Source organism: Talpa occidentalis, unplaced genomic scaffold (assembly GCF_014898055.3).
Source record: "Talpa occidentalis isolate TD23 unplaced genomic scaffold, MPIMG_talOcc4v2.1 talOcc4.8, whole genome shotgun sequence".
NCBI classification, from domain to species: domain Eukaryota; kingdom Metazoa; phylum Chordata; class Mammalia; order Eulipotyphla; family Talpidae; genus Talpa; species Talpa occidentalis.
This window is the reverse complement of record NW_023605194.1, coordinates 81,506,194-81,527,801: the sequence shown is the minus strand read 5'-3', so window position 1 is coordinate 81,527,801 and position 21,608 is coordinate 81,506,194. Positions and strand designations below refer to the sequence as shown.

Below are 21,608 nucleotides of genomic sequence, written 5' to 3'. Positions count from 1 at the left end.
ATACTACCTTAATTATTCTACTCTAGAAACAATTCTGAACTCTGCCTGCAATTCTAACTCTAACTTCCTAGGCAGTTTTTTAATATCCTGAAAAGATAGTACCAAACAGAATGACATGACATGTATAGAAATGTGAAATTCAGGAAGAATTATCTCAACAATAGCCGCACATCAAGATGCTGTGGGGAGAATAAAGTTCTTAACAAGAAACATAAGAGTTTTAAAGTATAAATAGCATTGTGAACTCTTCATAATCTATCACTGTGTGTGCTGGGAGTATAAAACCAAATATCAGGAATGATTTAAGGGATCTTTAAGCTAACTTTGACCATGCATTAATTACACTTTACACACTGAATTTTAATGTAATATGTTTCCCCTTCTCACTTAATTTTCAAAAGTGTTGAGAGCTGTGAATTATTGTCATAGTTATTATTATTGTAGTGTTACACATGACAAAGGAGAATCATAGACGTTAAGCAAATTTTCCAAATATAACACAGCTAAAAGCTTTGTGGAATATGGAGCAAAGGGTAAGACAGAATCAAACCAGTAAAAAACCCTAGAAATCTGACTAGAATTGAAGTTACCAGATGGAGAGGGAGAAAGACAGAGAGGAGAGCAAAGTGGAAAGAGGTCACAATGGACTGTGGTAACATACACCTGGAAGTGAGTGGTCCTAAACAACTGAACACATACAGTGTTGCAACACAATGTTTCCTCAATAAAATTAAATATATGAAAACTGCTTTATGAAAAAATTACCTAAAGACAGTTGCTCAGTTCACCACAGATATGAATACTTTAAGATAGATGTTAATGAATTTTACCCCCATATTTGTTTTTTCCCCCTAAATAAGTGCTTACGCATACAAGAACTTACGCATACAAGAACAGGGTACAGGCCAGAGGTGGGGTGGGGGGTTCAGAGGATTCACCAGAGACAGTGGGGAACAGAACAGGCCGATTGACTGAAATACTGAAATAAACTGCTGATGGGAGCAGGAGGCGAGTCAGGAGAGGTCTGTTGAGCCATGTGGGTAGTTCTCTGGCCGGGAATCAAACTTGTGCTGCAGTGGCTTCAGATAGTTTCATAGGTTGTGTCTTAACCTAGTGCCACCAGGGAGACCCTTTTCCTAAATTTCTTAATTCAAATCAAAGTAAGTTGGAGAAGATATTCCCTTGAGGAGAATTCACAAAGAACAGTGGGAAGAATCACTTCTTAGAACTTCTGACCATGACAAAAGAAAATCATTTCTACCATTTACTATCACTTAAATCATAGTGAGGACTTAATATTTGAGCTTCTTTTCCACATCAGTAAAATGGGGGTAATATTAGTTACCACAGAAATATATTCTACAGAATAAATTAGGTGGCATATGTAAACACATAATAGGTACTCAATACATTGGTAACAATTTCCACATTTTGAGTAAATTTAATTCAGTTTCATTTTTCATTCTTTTAAAAAGCTACTAAATATAAGAAGTCTGAGTTGTTTGTGTAAATAAGAAGAAAGAATTAAGAACCATTTTTTCCAGATAGAATAAAGAACTGCTTCATTAATTTTTTTATAGCATGATAAATCACTTTTTACAAATAGATAATTCAAGAGACCTTTTAGTTATTGACATGTTGGTTTCTGTTCTAATTTAAACATATACTTTTAGCTCAGCAAAATATTACAATGTGTTAGCTTGTGTATTTTGCATGATATGCTAACCATCCATATCAAATTACAATTTTACAATCATCTTCCAACTGCTAAAAAAAAACTGAAGATGGTGTGAAATTATCTAGAATCACACTTCTAAGTTTGTCTTAAAATTATATTCACCCTATCTTCTATATGAAATTAGTTTCTATCATACATGCATTTTCCTCTGAAATTTTAAGTTTCACATTTTTTATTTTATATATATTTTGCATACTGTGAATGATATTTCATGTGTTTATTCATTTAAATAAGCAACAAACATATTTTTGATACAAAAATTACTATTGTCTTTAGAATAGGTATAGATGAATATATTTTAAATTGTATCATTGAAATAAAACTACATTTTGAATTAACATTATATGCTGCTGCAATTGATTTCATATGCATTGATTTTCATATGAATGAGTAATTTGTTATTTTAAATTTCATTTCCTTGAATAACTGGAGATGGGCATCTTTGCATTATTAACAACTATATCATTACTCTAAATTACATATTTATGTACTTTGGTATTTTTTCCCCATTTCACTGACTTGTTTATCCCTTTTCTTGTTTAAGGTAAAAAATTGAATCCCAATGCTTAATAATATTCACAATATCAAACAATGAATGCAAAATACTAAACATTAAAGAAATACAAAAATGTTATCCATGATTATTATAAATATGATTGAGAATTATGAAAAGCAATAAATATTTGAAGAGAAATATAATTTATATTAAAAGTAAATGGAACTACTAGATATAAAAAATATTAGAATCTGAAATAAAATACCCAACAGTTTTGATTGACACTGCAGAAAAAAATAAAGTGAATAGAAATCAAAGCAGTGAAATTTGAACAAACCATGGAGAGAAAATTGCACAGAGCTTTAGTGATCTTCAGGAACAAATTGACTGATTTGAAATATATATTGATAGGCCCTCCCCTGGTGGCGCAGACGGTTGAGCTCCACGCTGTGAAGCTGTCCGCAGCTTCTGCAACACCAGTTCAATCCCGGCCTGCTGGAGAGGGTCCCACATGGCATGGCAGACCTCTCCTGTTGCACCCGCTGCTACCCTCAGCAATGTATTTTGTCAATCTGCCTGTTCTGTTCCCCGCTCTGTCTCTGGTGAATCCTCTCACCCTCCCGCGTATCTGGCCTGGACCCAGTGCTTGTATAAATAAATAAATAAATATTTAAAAATATATATATATATATAGAGAGAGAGAGAGAGATTGTTGGCTTTTAGGAGCACAAAAGATTAGGAACATACTTGAAAGGGTAATGACCGAATATATTCAAATTTGTTAAAAAGTATAAATGATTGGGCCTCCCCTGGTGGCGCAGTGGTTGAGGGCTGGGCTGTGAAGCTGCCTGCAGCCTCTGCAGCGTCGGTTTGATCCCCGGCCACCACAAGGGTCCCACATGGCGCGCAGACCTCTTCTGCCACCCGCTGCTCCCCTCAGCAGTGTATTTCGTCGGTCTGCCTGTTCTGTTCCCTGCTCTGGCTCTGGTGAATTCTCTCACCCTCCCAGGCTTCTGACTGTACCCAGTGCTTGTATAAATAAATCTTTTTAAAAAAAGTATAAATGATTACTTGAAAGAGGACAAGGTGTTGGCTTGTGACCAGAGGTCACCAAGGAACCCCAAAACCCACTGAAGACTGAAAGCTGGCCTAAGTCTATTGTACATTCTGGAGATGGAAGGGAGCCATAGGAAAGGACTTGGAGAAGGTCCCAGAAAGCTGGAGATACCACATCAAGATAATGACTTTTTCTCCCATGTATTTAACAGTTTTAGGGCTTACATCCAAGTCTCTGATCCATTTTAAATTACCTTTAGTTTATGGTGTGAGACAGTGGTCTAGTTTCTTTCTTTTGCAAATAGATCTACAATACCCCCACAACTATTTGTTGAGCAGATTTTTCTTTCTCCATTGTATGTGTTTGGCTCCTTTGTTGTAAATTAACTGTCCATATATGTAAGCGTTTATTTCTGGGTCCTCCCTTCTATTCCATTGATCTTTGTGTCTATTTTTTTTTCTACTACCATACAATTTTGATTACTACTATTTTGTAGCACAATTTAAAGTCTGGGAACATACCTTCATTCCTTTTTGTTGTCATAATCGCTTTGGCTATTTGGATCTTTTCTGGTTCCATATGAATTTCAGTAATGTTATGTCTATTTCCTTGAAGAAACTAATAGAATTTCCCTAGGGATTGCACTGAATATGTGTGTTGTTTTAGATCAGATGGCCATATTAGCAATATTAAATCTTCCAATCCATGAAGAAAAGGGGAATGAAAGCAAAAGTAGGAGGGAGCCCAGTGAACTATGATAGAGGATCATTGAGGCTTTTGGTGGTGGCATGGTGTGATAACATACATTCGTAGAAGTGTATAGAAGTGTGAACCCTTAAAACATATGCGGTGTTGTAAAACAGTGTAACTTCAATATGCATGATTTTTTTAAGTGATATTAAAAAAAAAGTTGTCAAGAGAAATGAAGTGAAAATCAACTAGTATCCGCAATATATAAATATTCCTTGAATTCTACAAAATAAAACAAACAACCCAATTGAAAACTGGTGTAGTACTTTAATATACATTGTTCTAAAGAATATATACAACATTTCAACAAGCAATATTATAGGAATATCTATCACATTTCAACAAAGAAAGATTGCAAACACTACAAAAATCTATGGTAAAGGATAAGTGTGCTCTGGCAGTGGGAGTGATTTGGTGATATATACCTGTGAAGGTAAGAACCTATTTCCCTAGATGAAATACTATTTTAAATTAATTTTACCCCAGTAAAAAAAAATATATCACATGATATTGTTTGCTAACTCCTTCTTCTACATGGTCTAATCTGCTCCAGTCTATATATACAACTTTTGCTATTTACTTTTTAAAATCTATAACTCCTACCCATAATGTTATTCAATCAAAAGCATCAAAACCTGAGTTATAAAAGTTGTCTATTAACATGGCAGGGAAGTTATGACATTATTCTGTTCTCATCTCAAGTAATGAATAACCTATATGAGGGCCTTTGGAGGGAGGGTCAATTAACTACAATGTCTTATAAGGTTCATATACTGCAAAGCTATGAGAGAGTACTAACCAAGACCTCCTATGCCCTTTGTGGGTGATTGGACTGAAACATGTATAAGGCTATGGTGTATATTAATAGTGATGATGATCTGTAAGTCTATGATCATATCACTTATGATAGTGTTATTGGTAGATATGACACAATATTGATAATATGATAGATATTATTATTCCAAATTCTGAAAAATCAATGTTAGTCTTTATTCCCCCATCTAGTTACATTTCCCTTTACTTTTTCAATAACACTTGAATAGAAGTTTAAGGATGTGTATGTCAAGGATCAATTTGTCAAATCAATACCAAACCTAAGTATTGAGAGTATATCTTTGCTACCAATTTGCCCACTTTGTTCCCTCTAAGCATTGTGTATCCTGTATTTATTTTTAGTGAAAGATGTGCATTGAAGGACAAACACAGGGAGAGAGAAAGGAGGAATAGAAAGGAGGGTGAATTGGGAAGGAATAGAAAGGAGGGTGAATTGGGAAGGAAAGGGAAAAAAGAGAGAGAAGGAGAGAGAATAAGAACAGATCCTTGAGATCCACAACTTAAAAACAGCTTATTTGCCCAGATGATTCATTTGAAAGACCAGTAAATGATATTTGAAGCCACTACTTCAGGTTGGAGATAGAGAATTACTGCATAAATGCCATGAGTGGGGGGTAGGACCCTAAGACTCCAGAATTTAATGCTGTAAATCCATCCCAGTGCCTGAGATCCAGGTCAGCTCCTACAAAGAGTATACTTAATCACTAGAGTACTTTAATTACATGAATCTGAGAAGCTTCCTGGATTGTCTTACCAGTTCAAAGCAAATAATCCATCAATTTCTAAAAGTGTAATACCCAGCCAAGTCCTAAAACTTGAGTCCCCTTCCACCTACTCCCTGCCCTTCATCAGCAAGGGCATTCATAAGTCTCACAAGAAAACAAATGGGTGCCTGTATTTCACTCACAATAGTTCCTTTAATTCTCAACCAAGAATTATGTCTTCTAAATCTGTGATGTGGGAAAAAATCCCAAAAGCATTCCTTACCCCCTAAATCAGTTTGAGATCTTTGCTTTAACTATGTATTTGCGATCTTTCCCTAAACTGGCACAAGGATAAACCATACTCTTGTCATACAAGTTGAAGAAATTGAATATAATCCTGAAAGCAATTGCTAACTCTGGTTGCATTTTAAATAAGAGAGACTAGCAAGGGTTTTTGTTGTTGTTTTAATTTTAGAAATATCACTCTAACTGCAGTGTGAAAAATGGAGATAGTGAGTTTAGAAGACAGTGGAAGTATTAAAAAGACCTGAGAGGAAATCCTTGTATGGCATTGATGGTAAGTGACCTTGAATAAGTTACTTAATTTATTGAAATTTAGTTTCTTTATATGTAAAATGAATAGCAAATCCTACCCAATTATACTGTGAGATTTCAATTGTATTGTTCCTATGACCATCTGACAGCGTGCGAGCCACAATATATATAAGCTTCTTTCACCAAAGTTTTTATTCCCTAAGGTTTGGGAGTATATCTTGTTTTTTTAATGTGTTCATTTAAATTCATGGTAAAGACTTAACAAATACTTCTTTAATAAAAAATGGCTATTTATGTGTATAAAGTTATCCTGTGTATAAGTGATACTGTTAGAGTAAACCCAATATCCATGAACTTCCAAAATTTATAAAATGTCTTTATATTAAATGGCTCTGTATAAGAATGTATTATCTAGAATGCTTTCCTATGTGTAAGATAAATGGAATATGTGAGAAACTTTTTTTAATTCTTAAATGAATGATGTGAACTAATCTAAGACAAATGGGACTCTTAAATGGAAAACATTTATATATATAATCCTCAAAATATCACAACTCACTGAAGGCCATAAATATGTAATACTAATATTTAGCAATGAATCAATTTCCCATGTAACTTCTTAATCATTTTTCATAAACTTATAAAGTGAGTTTACTAGCATCCTATAAGTTTCCTTGTTTGCAATTTTCATTCCTTCAAGTTTGGATAAACACTTTTTTGGGGGGGAAAAACAGGAATCTTTTAACTTGAAATATTGGGAGTATTACCTATCATTTGACCAGACATTTTGTCGAAGAGTATATTCATTAAGTATATTTTAAATAAAATATTAATGTATCTACAAAGGAAACACAATAAATTATGTTGTCTACTTAATTCAAAAATCTTTTTTGTGGCAGATCGGACAATAATCATAACTTTAAAAATAAATTGTTATGCATATATACACATATATATAACTTTTTCTTAAAAGAAATTTCTAAACTTAGAAATTAATCTTTAATTCAGGTTATATGATACCTCTTAAAACAGTGAGTATGTATTCAATATAATGCAATGGATTTGTGTACAAGTGGTGTGAAAAAATATTTTGTTTCATGCAAGTAAAATATCCTTTCAACATTAAATAAATCCAATGTATATTTAATAAATGAAAAATCACTTAAAATATTAATTCTCAGAAAATTTGCTTGCTCCCTACTAAGAAGGGGCCAACTAAAGAATTAAAATCGCAATCAAACTCTTTCTATGGCCTTGTAGTTGTGGGATCCAGATCAACTACTGATCTCTTTGTGCCCCAATATTTTCATTTCTGAGATAATAAAGCTATTTAAAGGTATTATATAAATTTGTTAGAAAATAAACTAAGTTCATATATATAAAGTCATTAAAATAGCTTCACATATATATAAAACTTTATATGAGTAACCTGTAATTATAGTCAACAGTAACACTAAGCACTTCACAGTCATAAGGTTAGGCAAGAGCCAATGAAACAAATTTATTATAATGTCATATGCCATGAAAATAAGGTAGACATCCTATGGCAGACATATATGCATGACAATTATTACCAGCACTGTTCATTAAAGCTTTGAAAAGAAATAAGTTCATAAATTTTATCCCATAATATATTTTGACTCCCACAGTGTCAGATGATGATTTTCAGCAACAGCTGTGGTACTGCTATTAAATTGTTTAGCATAAAATAATTCACAATGAAGATTTTTAATGGGAAAACAGTTAATAATTGCATGTTTTCTTACCCAATCCAACTAAACTTTTCACTTCCGTTCTATACTAATGCATAACAAGATAACACCTTTACTGACCAAAGTAACATTGCTAATTATGTAGATTAGATGTTTTACTGAAATAGTATTCATTAGAATAAGCCCTAAACATTATACCTATTGTTTTGAAAATGCACGCAAGAACTTTTGATTGACGATATAAGAAAAATCTACCAACTGGCCTTTACTACACAGAAATTCAGAGCTGGATGTCTGCAGATTTGGTTAATTCTGTAGCATAAAGATCACAGATTCTCTCTCTTTCTATTTTGCTGTCTTCAGGATGACTACTTTGTTCTCAGTCTATCTCCTACGATAGACACAGTCAATGCTCATGTAATGATACATTTGATTATTTACAAAGGAGTAATGTTAGACTCTTTTAAATCCATCAATAATATAATCTATCAATTGATAGTATATCAGAATTAGTTAAACTTCAGATAAATACGTTTCTTTAATTCATTCCTCATATTTTTAACTTGACCAAAAAATTGATAATTATCTACCATTCCTGAGTTAGATGATAAATATTCCTGGTCAATAAAACATATAAGGTGGGCAGAAGACCTTAAAAAGTTTAGAGTGATAAGCCAAGTATTAAACAACTGAAAACGCATATATAAGTAAAATTAGATTTAAGCTATATGAATGAAGGTTGCAGGATACTGTGAGAGAGAATAATGTTTGGAGTGGGAGAAGTACATTAGAATGTTAGATCTGGGTCTACTAGAGATGGGGTGGGGGCAGTACTATTTGAAGAGATGACATAGCATTTGAAGAAAATCCTGCAAGGTGAGGAGATATTGGTGTTCTTTCCTTGACCGAATTCTATTCAGGGTCCCCTGCACTTATCAATTAGGCCCACTTCTGTATTACTCTTTTGCATTGTCCAGTTTTAGACATATGCCTGATAAATCAGTTTAACCAGAATCCTCCAACCTTCAGTATCTGCTTAGTTTCCTCATCTTTCTATACCTCCCAGGTAATGTCTGATGACCCTGCCTAACAGCAGTAATACTATTAATCTGTTTTAGCTACAATTCCCTTACCCCTGTGTTTGTTCTTACTCTTTCAACCACTGACTCCCTTACCTTGCCCCTTGGTTACAAATCCCCTCTTACCCTTGTAATACACAGAACTGACACCAGTCTCTCTCCCATACTGCAAAATTCCATTGCAGTGGCCCCACACCTACTCTGACAGTTAGCTTTGGAATACAGGTTGTCTTACCCTGCTTTAACAGTAGTAATGTTTTTCTTAAAAACATCACACAGAATTGTGGGTAGCATCACTATAGGAGACCACTCACAACAAAGAACCATAAGGAGGAATGAATATTCAAGGTGTACAGAATAAATAATTTTATAAAAACCTTCAAATTATCATCAGAAAAGGTGTAATTTATTATTTTTTATTAATCCTATGTTAAATTTACTCTATTTTGTAACACAAAGCATTTATATATATATAACATAATAATTTTGCATATAACAATACTATTTTTTAAAATATATAACTCCCTTTTTTCTGGAGAACCATTAAACTCATGGAGAGTAAAATTAGCAAATAGAGAATATTTAAAGTCCTTTGATACTAGTAAAAAATACACATTTTAATTATTAGTATTTGAAGGAAGTTTTCATGTCCAGATTAATATAGCGTTATGAACACTTAGAGTTATCAAATGAATGGTATCTATAATCATACTGCTTTGATTATTTTTCTTCAAAAAGCAGTCACAATGATTGCTACCTTTGATAGAATCAATGTATATTAACCTGAAGGTTTACATTATTGTATTATTTTTTTAAAGGAAAAGTTTACATACATGGAGTAGCTAATAGAAGGTGTAATTTACAGTTTACATTTGTAACAAATCAAGACAAAAATCATAGGACTCTTGATTAGTATAGTCATGAAAAAACATTTCTTGAGTTTATGACTCATTATATTTATCTTAGAAACAAAGGAATTTTTCCTTCTGTTATTTTATACTGTCTGAATACAGCCTCCTGGGAATAGAATTATCTCAGTTCTCCCTCTTCCTTTTGTATGAACCAAGGAAAAGTGTGTGATTACTGTAAGAAATGATTTACTCACCTTTCTTCTAAAAATATAAGCTTTAAATGGGAGTTGTTCATGGGTATATCCCAATGTCTTAGAACAGATTCCAACACGTAGTCATGACCCAAGAAATACCTTTTTAATGAGCTGAAATGCCATCATGAATTTTGTTTCTATGACAAATAAATTATATAGTGTGTCTAAATGCTATTGAAAGATAGTGATAGTAGGTGCTTAATAGGTATAGTAATAAAGGATAAGCCTCCCTGAGATGCTCAGAAAGAACTTTCTAGGACTTTGGCGTGTGGATTCTTTTAAGCTAAAGTCAATGGAGGGCCTGCAAACTCACAAGAAACTTTTACCACTATCTTTATTGAGAATAATGAAAATTGGGGGTATTAGTACTTCACTAGAAATAATATTTCTAGAAATAACCTTCCTAGAAATAATGTATCAGAAAAAAACATCTATATGGCAAGAAGAACATCTGATTACAGAGCTTCTGGTCCATGTCAGATGAATTAATTTCTGTTCCTCATGTGAATTCCCTTTCTCTCTCCTTGACATCAGAGCCCCCAGCCCTGATTCCTTAGCTCAGGCTGTATGTCCCCATTTTCCTCACTGGAATCAAAATCCTCAGTTATGTGTAGATTCCACTCTCACCTACAATTAATTATTCTTTCCTACTCACCTGTCTGATGCTAAATTGTTTGCTAGACCAGCTTGAGAAGAACCCAGAGAAGTAGAGGGAAAATTCTGCTCTTCTCTGATAGTTTTATTAAAGAACTCTTCAAGGGTAAAATATATAGGTTTTAACCTTCAGAATTAGAATAACATTTGTATTATTATGAGTAAAACTAGTGTTAATAAGGATGGCAATTTTACTCATTAATTATTTTAGCATGCATTCATCCCAAAATAGTTTTCAGAAAGGAAATGTTCATAGAGGGGAAAATCAGCCTTTTCTTTTACAAATATTAATAAACCTAGTAAACTGGCTTAAATACCTGGATCACAAATTTTACATACTCTGCTGTAGTCAATCCATTGATAATATTTAAATTTCCTAAAACTCAAAAAACATTAAAGTGCAGTCATGAATAATCACATTGGCTATTACAATTTAGATTAAGAAAAGAGATTATACTATATATTAATTCATTGGGATAAACATGGTGAAAAATATTAAAATGGTGTTCAGTGAGAAGCTATTGATTAAACTAAGGGTGAGTACCTTTAAATAAAATAAATTTGAAGTCAATAATTTTTCTTTCCATCACTTTAGTGCTGCCATGTGGAAAAAGGATTCCATATATTTTCAGTGGAGCCACAGTGAATTGGAGTGAAAGAAAAAGAAAACTTTTGTCCAGTTTGAAAAATAACTGTCCTCTGAGATTGTTCCAAAATGCAGTGAACCAAACTAAAAGGTAATGAATTCAGCCACTGTAATTGTCTGTCAATATTATTTGTCTCTATATCATAATTATTTGTCCACGTTATTAATGAGACTTTCCTATTGGAAACTAGCTTGGATATATAGTATACACATTCACTTTCATTTTAAATTTTTGTTGTGGATAAATATTGACCATTTCAAGCCGGATTCTTTTCTGTTTAGTGTATCACTGATCTTCAGTGATGTCAACTTCTTCCATCCACTTAGTATCTGATTATTCTCCCCACAACTACCTGTTTTTTGTCTCCTGTTTGTTTACATTATTTCATATTCTTAAATTCACTGAGAATCTCACAATTTATTTCCCCTTTTTTGCTTCCTAACTACTAAAAATGTCCACGTCCTTCTGTAAATGGAAAAATTGATAGGTATGGGGAAAAAGATGATTAATCTCATAAACAAGCCATTAATTGAACTACAGTGGGGAGAGAAGGGAGTAGGATCAAAACAATATGTATTTTACATCAATAAAAAGTTTTAAATTATATTCAATCTTGATTTTCCAAGAGTATAAGCCTGACTATATATTTTAATATTGTTGCAATGAGAAAGGATATTTAGCTAAAAGACAAAGTGTTTTGTTTGTTTATAATGGTTACTATAAACATGATTTTAAGCCTCATCAAGCTATTCTTTAGTCTTAGATGTCTTATCTGTTTATTTCTGGCCGTAAATGACTACATAACTATCATTACTTGGTAAGTTAATTGATAAATATTCATCACATGATAGGGAAGGTAAAATAGCATAAATTATTATAGTTAGTATTAAATTAGGTGCACATCCTTCATAGAATTTCAAATTTAGAAATATGTATTTTTGGTGATTATTTTTGGCTTTGGGTTTATGAATGTTGTAAGAATAAACACTTTACTGCATTGCTTTCTTATTATTATGTCTCAAGGAAGCAAAGATTATTTTAAAAAATGACATTGCATCAGCTCTTCCCAGCAATTTGTTAATTCAAAGGGGGAAAAAATGGTTAACCCATTATTTTATTCAATGGACCAGTTGATTGAAATTACAAGTTAATCCATTTAACTCACTTCCCTCTCACATATGTAAACACCAAATATAAACTATTTGAAGCAATTTGATATTTCTCCCATCAAGTTAGAGTCTGTTAAGCATCAATAAGCATCTTGAAAATGATTTTCTAGTTTTAAATTATAGCAAAAGAAATAGGCATGAGAGGTCATATGTAAAATGAGATTTTTTAAGTTTCTCTTTTTCTAATTAATGCTTGAATTCCATAGATTACACTCACTAAAACTATTCCTGATTGTTATTTTTGTATAAAAAAATCCTATGTTAAAAGACATTAGACATTAAACAATTTTATTACTAAAATACTTGTTGTCGGGCCTCCCTGGTGGTGCAAGGGGTTAAGATGGAACCTATGAAGCTATCTGAAGCCACTGCAGTACGAGTTTGATCCCCAGCTACCCACATGGCACAGTAGACCTCTCTTGACTCACCCACTGCTACCCTCAGCAGTGTATTTCAGTCAATCTGCCTGTTCTGTTCCCCACTCTGTCTCTGGTGAATCCTCTCACCCACCCCCACACCTCTGGCCTGTCCCCCAGTTCTGGTATGCATAAATAAATAAATCTTTAAAATAAATAAATAAATACATAAATACATAATAAAATAAAATAAAATACTTGTTGTTAACATACTACCTGACAGAGACTGGGTTGGATACCTGGGATATAACTATGCGTGTGTAGTGAAGTACTGCATACATACAAAAACCTGGCCTTTGCCTAACTCTTAGAAGAAATTCTGTAAATCTAAGGTTAGGAATTTCAAAAGTGAAAGGAGTATCTTTGGTATTCATGGTGAGCCTCCCTTGGGCTACCCCTGAGAAGTTTTTGCTAAGGAGATGACCCTTCTATACTAATGAGATAACTGAATGTGTGCAAACATAACATAAAAAACCGTATGTGTGAATAGAATCTAGACTGAGTTCAACCACACAGCCAATATGATTATGTCTACAGTGTGAGTTTGCTTGTTGGCGATATTTTGTGAGGATTGGCACACTTGTATGCCCAGAGGGCACTATATACCTGAGGACAACAGAAGCTCCTCTTCAGAACCCTGTCAGACTTGCCCCTGCCCCTTTCTTCCTTTGCTTGATTATGATTTGTATCCTTTTGCAACAATAAAATGTAACACTAAGTACAGTGCTTTCCTGAGTTCTATGAGTCAAATTATTTAGACAAATTATCCAAGAAATGTTGCAGGTCTCCTGAATTTGTAGACAGGTATTCTGAACTGAGGGTGCCTGGGAAATCCTTAAACTTGCAGTTGGTATCTTAAGTTAGAACATTCTCAAGCAGGAAATGGAGAGTGAGATACTTCACCTTTAGAAATCAGTAAGACGTAAAAGAAATATAATTGGGCCTGGAAACATATGATCATTCATTACCTGACTTCCACAAGACTTAATATATGATCTTGGGAAATTTCTGACTCCAAATTTGTTCTTCTATCAAAACTACCCAGAACTACGATACCATAACTCTACCAGTAGTTTAGACATACAATTTGTTGTTACCCCGAATTGCTTTCTTCCTCATGAACTCCATTCAGTGAAGAAATGCTGGCTAACTATTCAGTCATTTTACCACTGCCACCCACAAACCAGTATTATCCCTCATTTTTATTTATTTATTTATTTTTTAGATTTATTTGTTTATTTATGTAAGCACTGGGTACAGTCAGAAGCACAGGAGGGTGAGAGAATTCACCAGAGCCAGAGCAGGGAGCAGAGCAGGCAGAAGGACCAAAATACACTGCTGAGGGGAGCAGCGGGAGGCAGGAGAGGTCTGTGCGCCATGTGGGACCCTCCTCCGGTGGCCGGGGAGCAGCCGGGGATAGAACCCGCGCTGCAGAGGCTGTGGGCAGCTTCACAACCCAGCACTCAACCGCTGCGCCACCGGGGAGGCCCCTATCCCTCATTTTTTTTTTGAATTGGCTTTTTTATTTCATTTCCTGCCATAGACAAATTAATTTCTGCATAGCAATATTTAATGTCTACATTGCTGTGATACTTGGAATGCAAGTCAATTAGTACTGCATTTGTGGCTAAGCCTTTTCATGGGTTATTTCACATAGAATAAAACTCAAAAATCTTCCCTATGGTCTACGTAAACCTCCATAATGAGCCTCCCACCAGGTTTCGGGTAAAGAGACATGTAAGTGATAAAATTATTTATATAAATATCTACATTTTGATTTACACTGAAAATGCCAAGGTGTTCACACTTGTTGCTCCATTTCCATATTTTAAACTCCCTTCTGTAAAAGTGATAAACCTGACTAGTCACTTTTAATGTAGTTCCTCTTTTGAATTAACCCTAGTGTTTATAACCACTGTCCTATGTCCAGGTAGTTGCCTTCTTCATCACACTAAGTTACAACTCCTTGGCCCCACCTCTTGCATATCTGTGCTCTGACACCCCTTCCAGGTTCCATCAATGCATGATTCCCCACCTCACCCTGCCCTCATTAGCCGTCCTGTGAAGATGTTTTCCTGACCTTGCTTCAACACATACTCTGACCTTCCCTACTTTGCCTGCCTCTCTCCCCATGTGGTTACTATTGTTTGACATGTCATGGCTTTCAGCTAAAGTAGATTTTAACCACTGTCATGCAGAGATGAAGGTAATACACCAAATCTGGTGGTGGAGAACTCTCCTTATTTACAAAGAGGAAAAACAAAATCAAAAACTGGTAAAAGCAGTCTGAAATATGAAATAAGAGAGAATATTTTACTCAACATTTAATGAGATTGTAAACTATTTACAGAGATAGCTGAATACAAATTTATTATACCCCACATTGCAGTCTCTTCAACATCTTTTTTTAATGTATAATAAGCTGATATGTAAGAAAACTGCAGCAGATGAAATGAAACAGAAGTGAAATAAAACAAATAGAATACTAATTGAGATAAAGACTATGCAATGAACCTAAAAATCTAATGCTGAAAAAAATCTAATTAACAGCTCAAACTCATAAAAATGAATCAATAATGTATTAGGAAAAATCCCTTTTGAGAAAACATCCTTACCCTTGTCAATACCTCTGATAGAATTGTGAATTTATACATTTATATCTCTACTCTAACCCATCACCCCCCCCATTAACCCACAGTGCTAAGCATGTAATGTAGGCCAAACCAATCATAACCCCCACTCTGGCAATAATAAACACCACCAGTCATACAAACATCACCCCTTCAGGGACAATGAAAGTTCTTCTATGAATTTTTTATTTGGAAGCTTAGCGACAAGAATTCTACCACATTTAAAAGGCAAAGAAGTTTGCTTATGGCTCTATTAATTATCATATGGATGCCTCTCAGCTCTGAGAAAAAAATAAAAATCAAATATGCATGATAAGAGATAAAATATGCATGGGAAAAGGGAGAAAGCAAAAGACACAGCCTATGGTAATCATGGGTTCCAGTTTCCAAATTCCTGACTCCTAAGATACTCTGAGTTACCAATGATTCTGTTACACACACCAGTAATATTACATACACCTTCTCAATGTCTCCCCAATATTTTCTCTGGCTTACTGAGTTTATCTTTCATAATAGGTGCTGAAAATGGTATTTTTTCACCAGCTTCAATTCAACTAGAACACTGACAGAATCCTGGCATATAGCCCTGAGGAGAAATCTGATGATAAAATAAATATCCTACACATGTTGGGACATGCTATACAATATTCTGCTTTATGTGAAACTCCCCATAATTTTTGGAATCTGTTCTAGTGAAAAATATAATTCCTATCTATGTTAGAAATTTTTCAGTTAATCATTTAGGATTATTGTTAGGAATATAATACAAATACAAAGAAAAGCATCATTAACTATGAATAAAAGGAAACACTTATAATATGATGGACCATTTGTAACTAAAGCCAAAATTGTACATAAACTGACAGTGGAATAACAAGACATCAGTGGCAAAAATTACCACTTTTGTTTAAAATAGCTTTTATGTCCCCGCAATTCAACTATAAAGAAAAATAAGCAGCCACATAAATATTGAAAATGAGAACAAGTAACAAGATAGTGATGACTTGTTCAAAATAGCTCTATTTCAAAACAATTCACTTACAAAAGAACATAATCTTATAAATACTGAAAATAGCACAAAAGATCATGTTCTACAGAAGAAATGCTTGGTTTCCTGGAAAATTACATGAAAATTCTTAAGATTAATACAATTTTTTTTATTTTTTATTAAATAATCCTTAAAGATAAAATAATTTCTTCTCTCTATATGCCAAATATATATGGCATATTTGACAAGATAGGAAACATAATAGACACAAATCTTATGCATAGTAGCAATAAAAATATAAAATACCTAGAGGAAAAAACTATATTGTAGAGTTATTTGTATAAAGTTATATTTCTATACAGATAAAAAAGAAGGCACATATCGGGCCTCCCTGGTGGCGCAGCAGTTGAGCGCTGGGTCAGGAAGCTGCCCGCAGCCTCTGCTGTGCCGGTTCAATCCCCGGCCGCCGGGCGAGGGTCCCACATGGCGCGCAGACCTCTCCTGCCTCCCGCTGCTCCTCTCAGCAGTGTACTTGGTCAGTCTGCCTGTTCTGATCCACACTCTGTCTCTGGTGAATTCTCTCACCCTCCCATGCTTCTGACTGTGCCCAGTGCTTGTATAAATAAATAAATAAATAAATCTTTGGAAAAAAAAAAAAAAGAAGGCACATATGGTAGTGAATACACATGTCTAAGTTTCTCTATTACAGATTTGTTGCAAGTTCAAATGGTTTTATTATTTACATGCACATATACATATATTATTCAGCTATGTCTCTTTATCATTGTTGGCCTCCTTTGAATCTCATCAAATTCCCTTTATTCACATCTATTACATTTAGTTCTCCCATTAAAATTTGCAACCATTGTTTTGTGCTATTTATGTATACTCTTCATTTCCACATTTGCTTTAAAATGTCCATTTCTGTTATATAAGCATGTGGACAATTCCATGATTTTTTTTATATCTCACCATTTTTGTTTCATAGGTCAATCTGGTTTTAAAACATACTGTTTTGCGTATATCTATATAACTCATCTGTTAACTGCTGGATAAAAGTTGATGGTATGTATCCACCACATTTTATCCAATCTCTAATGATTGAAAATTATATGGTCTCCAAATCCCTGTATGACAGACAATATTCAGTGAATAATATGTACATACTCCCTTTGGAACATTGTAGGGCTTATTTTTGAATATACCCAGTAACAGTATTGCTATATTATAAATAGCAATTGCTGACTCCCTAGGTCAGCAATTCATTGGGGTACCTTATTCCTATTATCCACCTACAATTATATATTTTAGTTTCTAATTTGTGCTGGTCTGATAGGTATGAAGTGTTATATCATTTTATTTTTTTTAAAGATTTATTTATGCATACAAGATCTGGGGAACAGGCCAGAGGTGGGGGTGTGTGAGAGGATCCACCAGAGACAGGGTGAGGAACAGAACAGGCAGACTGACTGAAATACACTGATGAGGGGAGCAGTGGGCAAGACAGGAGAGGTCTGCGGCACCTTGTGGGTAGCTCCCTGGCCACTGGGGATTGAACTCGTGCTGCAGTGGCTGCAGATAGCTTCATAGGTTGTGCCTTAACCCCTTTGACCACCAGGGAGTCCCATATCATTTAATTTAATTCACATGTTTGAATAAAAATTCTTCTAAAAAAATATGTAATTTTTGTTGAAAGTTTTCCTTTCATAAATTGCCTATGTATATCATTTACCTATTCTTCTCTAAAGTGTTTGTAATATTTTCCTTGATTTGCAGAAAGCTTTATATATCCTGAGTATTAATAAGGCTTAAGTTTAGTCATTATGAATATCTTCTTAATTTTTTAATCTTACTACTAATGTGCAGTGTTTCATTGAATAGAAATGTTTAATCTTATTAAAATCTTATTAATATTTTGCAATAGGGTTCGCTTTTGAAAGTTTTTTTCATTTCAAATTTTTTTCTTCTGGGATTAAGGAAGAACACTTAAGAGATCTTTCTTAACAGTTTATTGTGTAAAGGGCAGTATTGTTGACAGTAAGTCCAGTTTTATACAGATCTACAAACTTACTCATTGTGCCTAACTAAAGCTTTATGCTTTTTGATTAGTAAGTCCGTTAGTGAGCAGACTGAGGAGCATCCTGGGGCCCTGAAACTTGCACATTCTAAAGAGGTTGTCCATCCACCACATAAAGACAAAGCATACTCATAGTGTGAAAGATTGACAATAAAATGATTTGCAAAGAGAGGGAAGAGCAGAAAGGATTATGGTTTCCCAATAAAACAATCAAAGTTACCCATTCCTTTTGGTATGCCCAACAGAACAGGGTTGGCCTATAGTGGGTTGCTAAGGCCAAAAGTTTGCCATAGTTTAAGGTACTTTCTGGCAGGGGAACCATAGGAAAGGGCAGAAGGCACCAGGCAAGTCTAGGATGAAAGTACAAATCAAGATAAAGTCTGCCATTGTGAACTGCCTCATGTGTCTCTCATTCATGTCTTGACTCCACATGTCTCTTTCCATGATCCTCAAGTCCCTGGTACAAGTTCAAAGATGAGAAGCAAGCAGTTCTGTCTTTCCACACGTCTCTCTGCTCCATGTGTCTCTCCTCCTGTGTCTCCTCCAACTCTTCTGTGTCTTACCTGGCTGTTCAGCTCCACTTGTCATTAAGTCGGGAGGAAACCTGAAAATTTTATGGAGATTCTTCTGGCACAGTTCATCTTTCCCCCTCCTCTCAGTCCCTGCCAACCCCCATTCCACTTTTTGATTCTATGAATTTAATGATTTTAGGGAGCTCTCAAAAGTGGAATCATGCAATACTTGTCTTTGTGTAACTGGCTTTTTTTCACTGAATTTTGATTTAAAAAATCATTTACAAGATGTTCTATATTTTTATACATGCACATATTGCCTAGGCCAATGTCAAAGTAAATAGCCTTGTAAGTAGGAGGGACTTAATATACATTTTTAACATTGTGGGAATTACCGTTATTCAAACCACCTTTATAACATTTTAATGCTTGAAAGAATAAAATTTTAGCAGTATTGAAGGCATGTAAAAGAGAAAAAATTGTATTTTTAAGAGCATAGTTTATTTTTTCTGTTGAATGTACCAAAATGTTTATATTAATCATGTCTTTTTCCAAGACTCCATGATGTTTTACTAAGAAGCGATAAATGTTCCAAGCTTGATATATTAAAAAATTCTACAGAATTTTAATCTGTTAAAATTTATATTGGGACCCAATATATATGATGATAAAAGTATATTTTGTAAACATCATATATAAAGGCTGTAAATGTTTGAGGAGAAAGCAACTATTTTTTCTCTCCACCTGTCACACACATAGGGGACATTACCCACCTCTATAATTTTTCTGAACAAAAGATTCTGGAATCAATTTTTGCACCAATGCTGATGAAAAAAATAGGGAACTCCACAGCCAGCTCATGTTTATTAATGCTTGTTAAATATAGGTAACTAAGTAAAAATTTTAAGTTACCAAAGGGTTGTTATATGTACAAGGAAATACACTTTCTACGCATGATTTAGAGTATTCAATTTTCTTTGTATTGAGAGGAAATGACTTTTTTAAAAAAAAAACCCTAGGCTCCTCTAGTAAACATATTATTTCCAACTTCTGGACAAAATAGTCATTTTTACTATTTCAATTTACTGTTTCAATTTTCCTAAAAATTTTCTCCTTTAAGGTAAATGACCATCTAGCAGAACATTAATAACAAAGAATTTCACTTGTCACTCTATTCATTGACTTGCAAATGCAATCATTCATGTTCTTTCAAAGGTAGAGGATATAGTGCATTGCATAGCAGCCTCATTCTTATCAGTCAGTTGTGTGAAGAGCCAGTTCTGCTTCTAATTTATATATGGAAGTCTACTGCTAAACAGTGCTATATTTTGTTTGCAAAGTTAATCTTATTCTTCTATCAATAAATGAAAACCTATTATTTTAAGTGAGGTGTAATTGAATAAAGTCAATCTGAATGTCACTATAAGAAAAAGAAGAAATTGTATTTCCAAGAGTCAAAGTGTAGTCAAATTATATAAAACAAAGATGCATAAAAACTGAAAACAATGGAAAGGGAAAATAGATCTAATTTACAAGTTTAAAGAAAAATTTATACAGATTGTAGTTTTATACATTCCTTGAGAACTATATCCCTGAATGTATGCGTGAAATCTGTGAATTTATGTCTGTGTGTTTATTATAATTTGGTGGCCTATCTTTTAACTTGACTATGATGCATCTTAAAAATAAAATAAAAAAAATTTTTTTGCCCAAAAAAATTATAGTCAAAATTATAGCTAACAGCCAAAGTTTTTAAAACTGTAGTAAACTTGGAAAATTTGACAAAAAATATATCAAAATGTTAGGTGGAACATTTAGAACTCATCTTCTTTGAATAACGGACAATTTGAAAAGGTAGAGATAAAAGAATAAAACTGCTGTGTCCAGGAAATGCCTGAACAAGTAATTTCATTATTTTATATTGTCTATTTTAAGATAATATCCAATAACTCTGATCTATGAATTAAGGGAAAGACTATCACTTTTGAAACATACCCAGCTGGAGAAATATTTAAATCCATGTAATCAAGGCCAAATAGTTAACATGGTCTTAATCCTAAAAGCACAAAAAAAGGAGAAAATTTATTTAAATTTTTCTCTAAAACTTGTTTTTTATAGAAATACAGTGCCAGGAGGCTTATAGTCTCACCTCGAACTGAACTCCAAGGCCAGTTGGAGTTGGGAGGCACAGACACAGAGGAGGTACTTACCTGGAGGCCAGAAGCCCAGCAATAAAAATTCAAAACTGAAGGAGTACCTCTTCATACTTCTTCATGTATGAACTGTCCTGTAAATAGCCAATAAACTTCAATCAAGTACACATTTCTGTGTCCCTAACTGCTTTTTCAGCCAAAAAAATTAAACCCTTTGTTCTCAGCCTTGGTCTCCAAAACCTATACAATCTATTCCCTTTCTTTCTTTTTTTAAGTGTCCAAATTATTTTTTATTTTTACAATATGCTTTTAAGATAAAAAAGAAAGTCAAT

General features: G+C 33.8%; 1 long non-coding RNA gene across 7 annotated transcripts in view; it reads left to right on the top strand.

Annotated features, from left to right (window-relative positions):
• LOC119234138 (uncharacterized) overlaps positions 1-21,608 on the top strand; it is a 326,611-nt gene that overhangs the window by 299,953 nt on the left and 5,050 nt on the right. For 5 of the 7 annotated variants that reach the window (XR_008549921.1, XR_008549917.1, XR_008549918.1 and 2 more), the window contains 2 exons: positions 6,055-6,156; positions 11,280-11,421. This is a non-coding gene — a long non-coding RNA (uncharacterized LOC119234138). Of the gene's footprint in view, positions 1-6,054; positions 6,157-11,279; positions 11,422-17,522; positions 17,600-21,241; positions 21,262-21,608 lie in introns of those variants that run through there. The other 2 variants (XR_008549916.1, XR_008549920.1) reach the window with 2 other exon arrangements.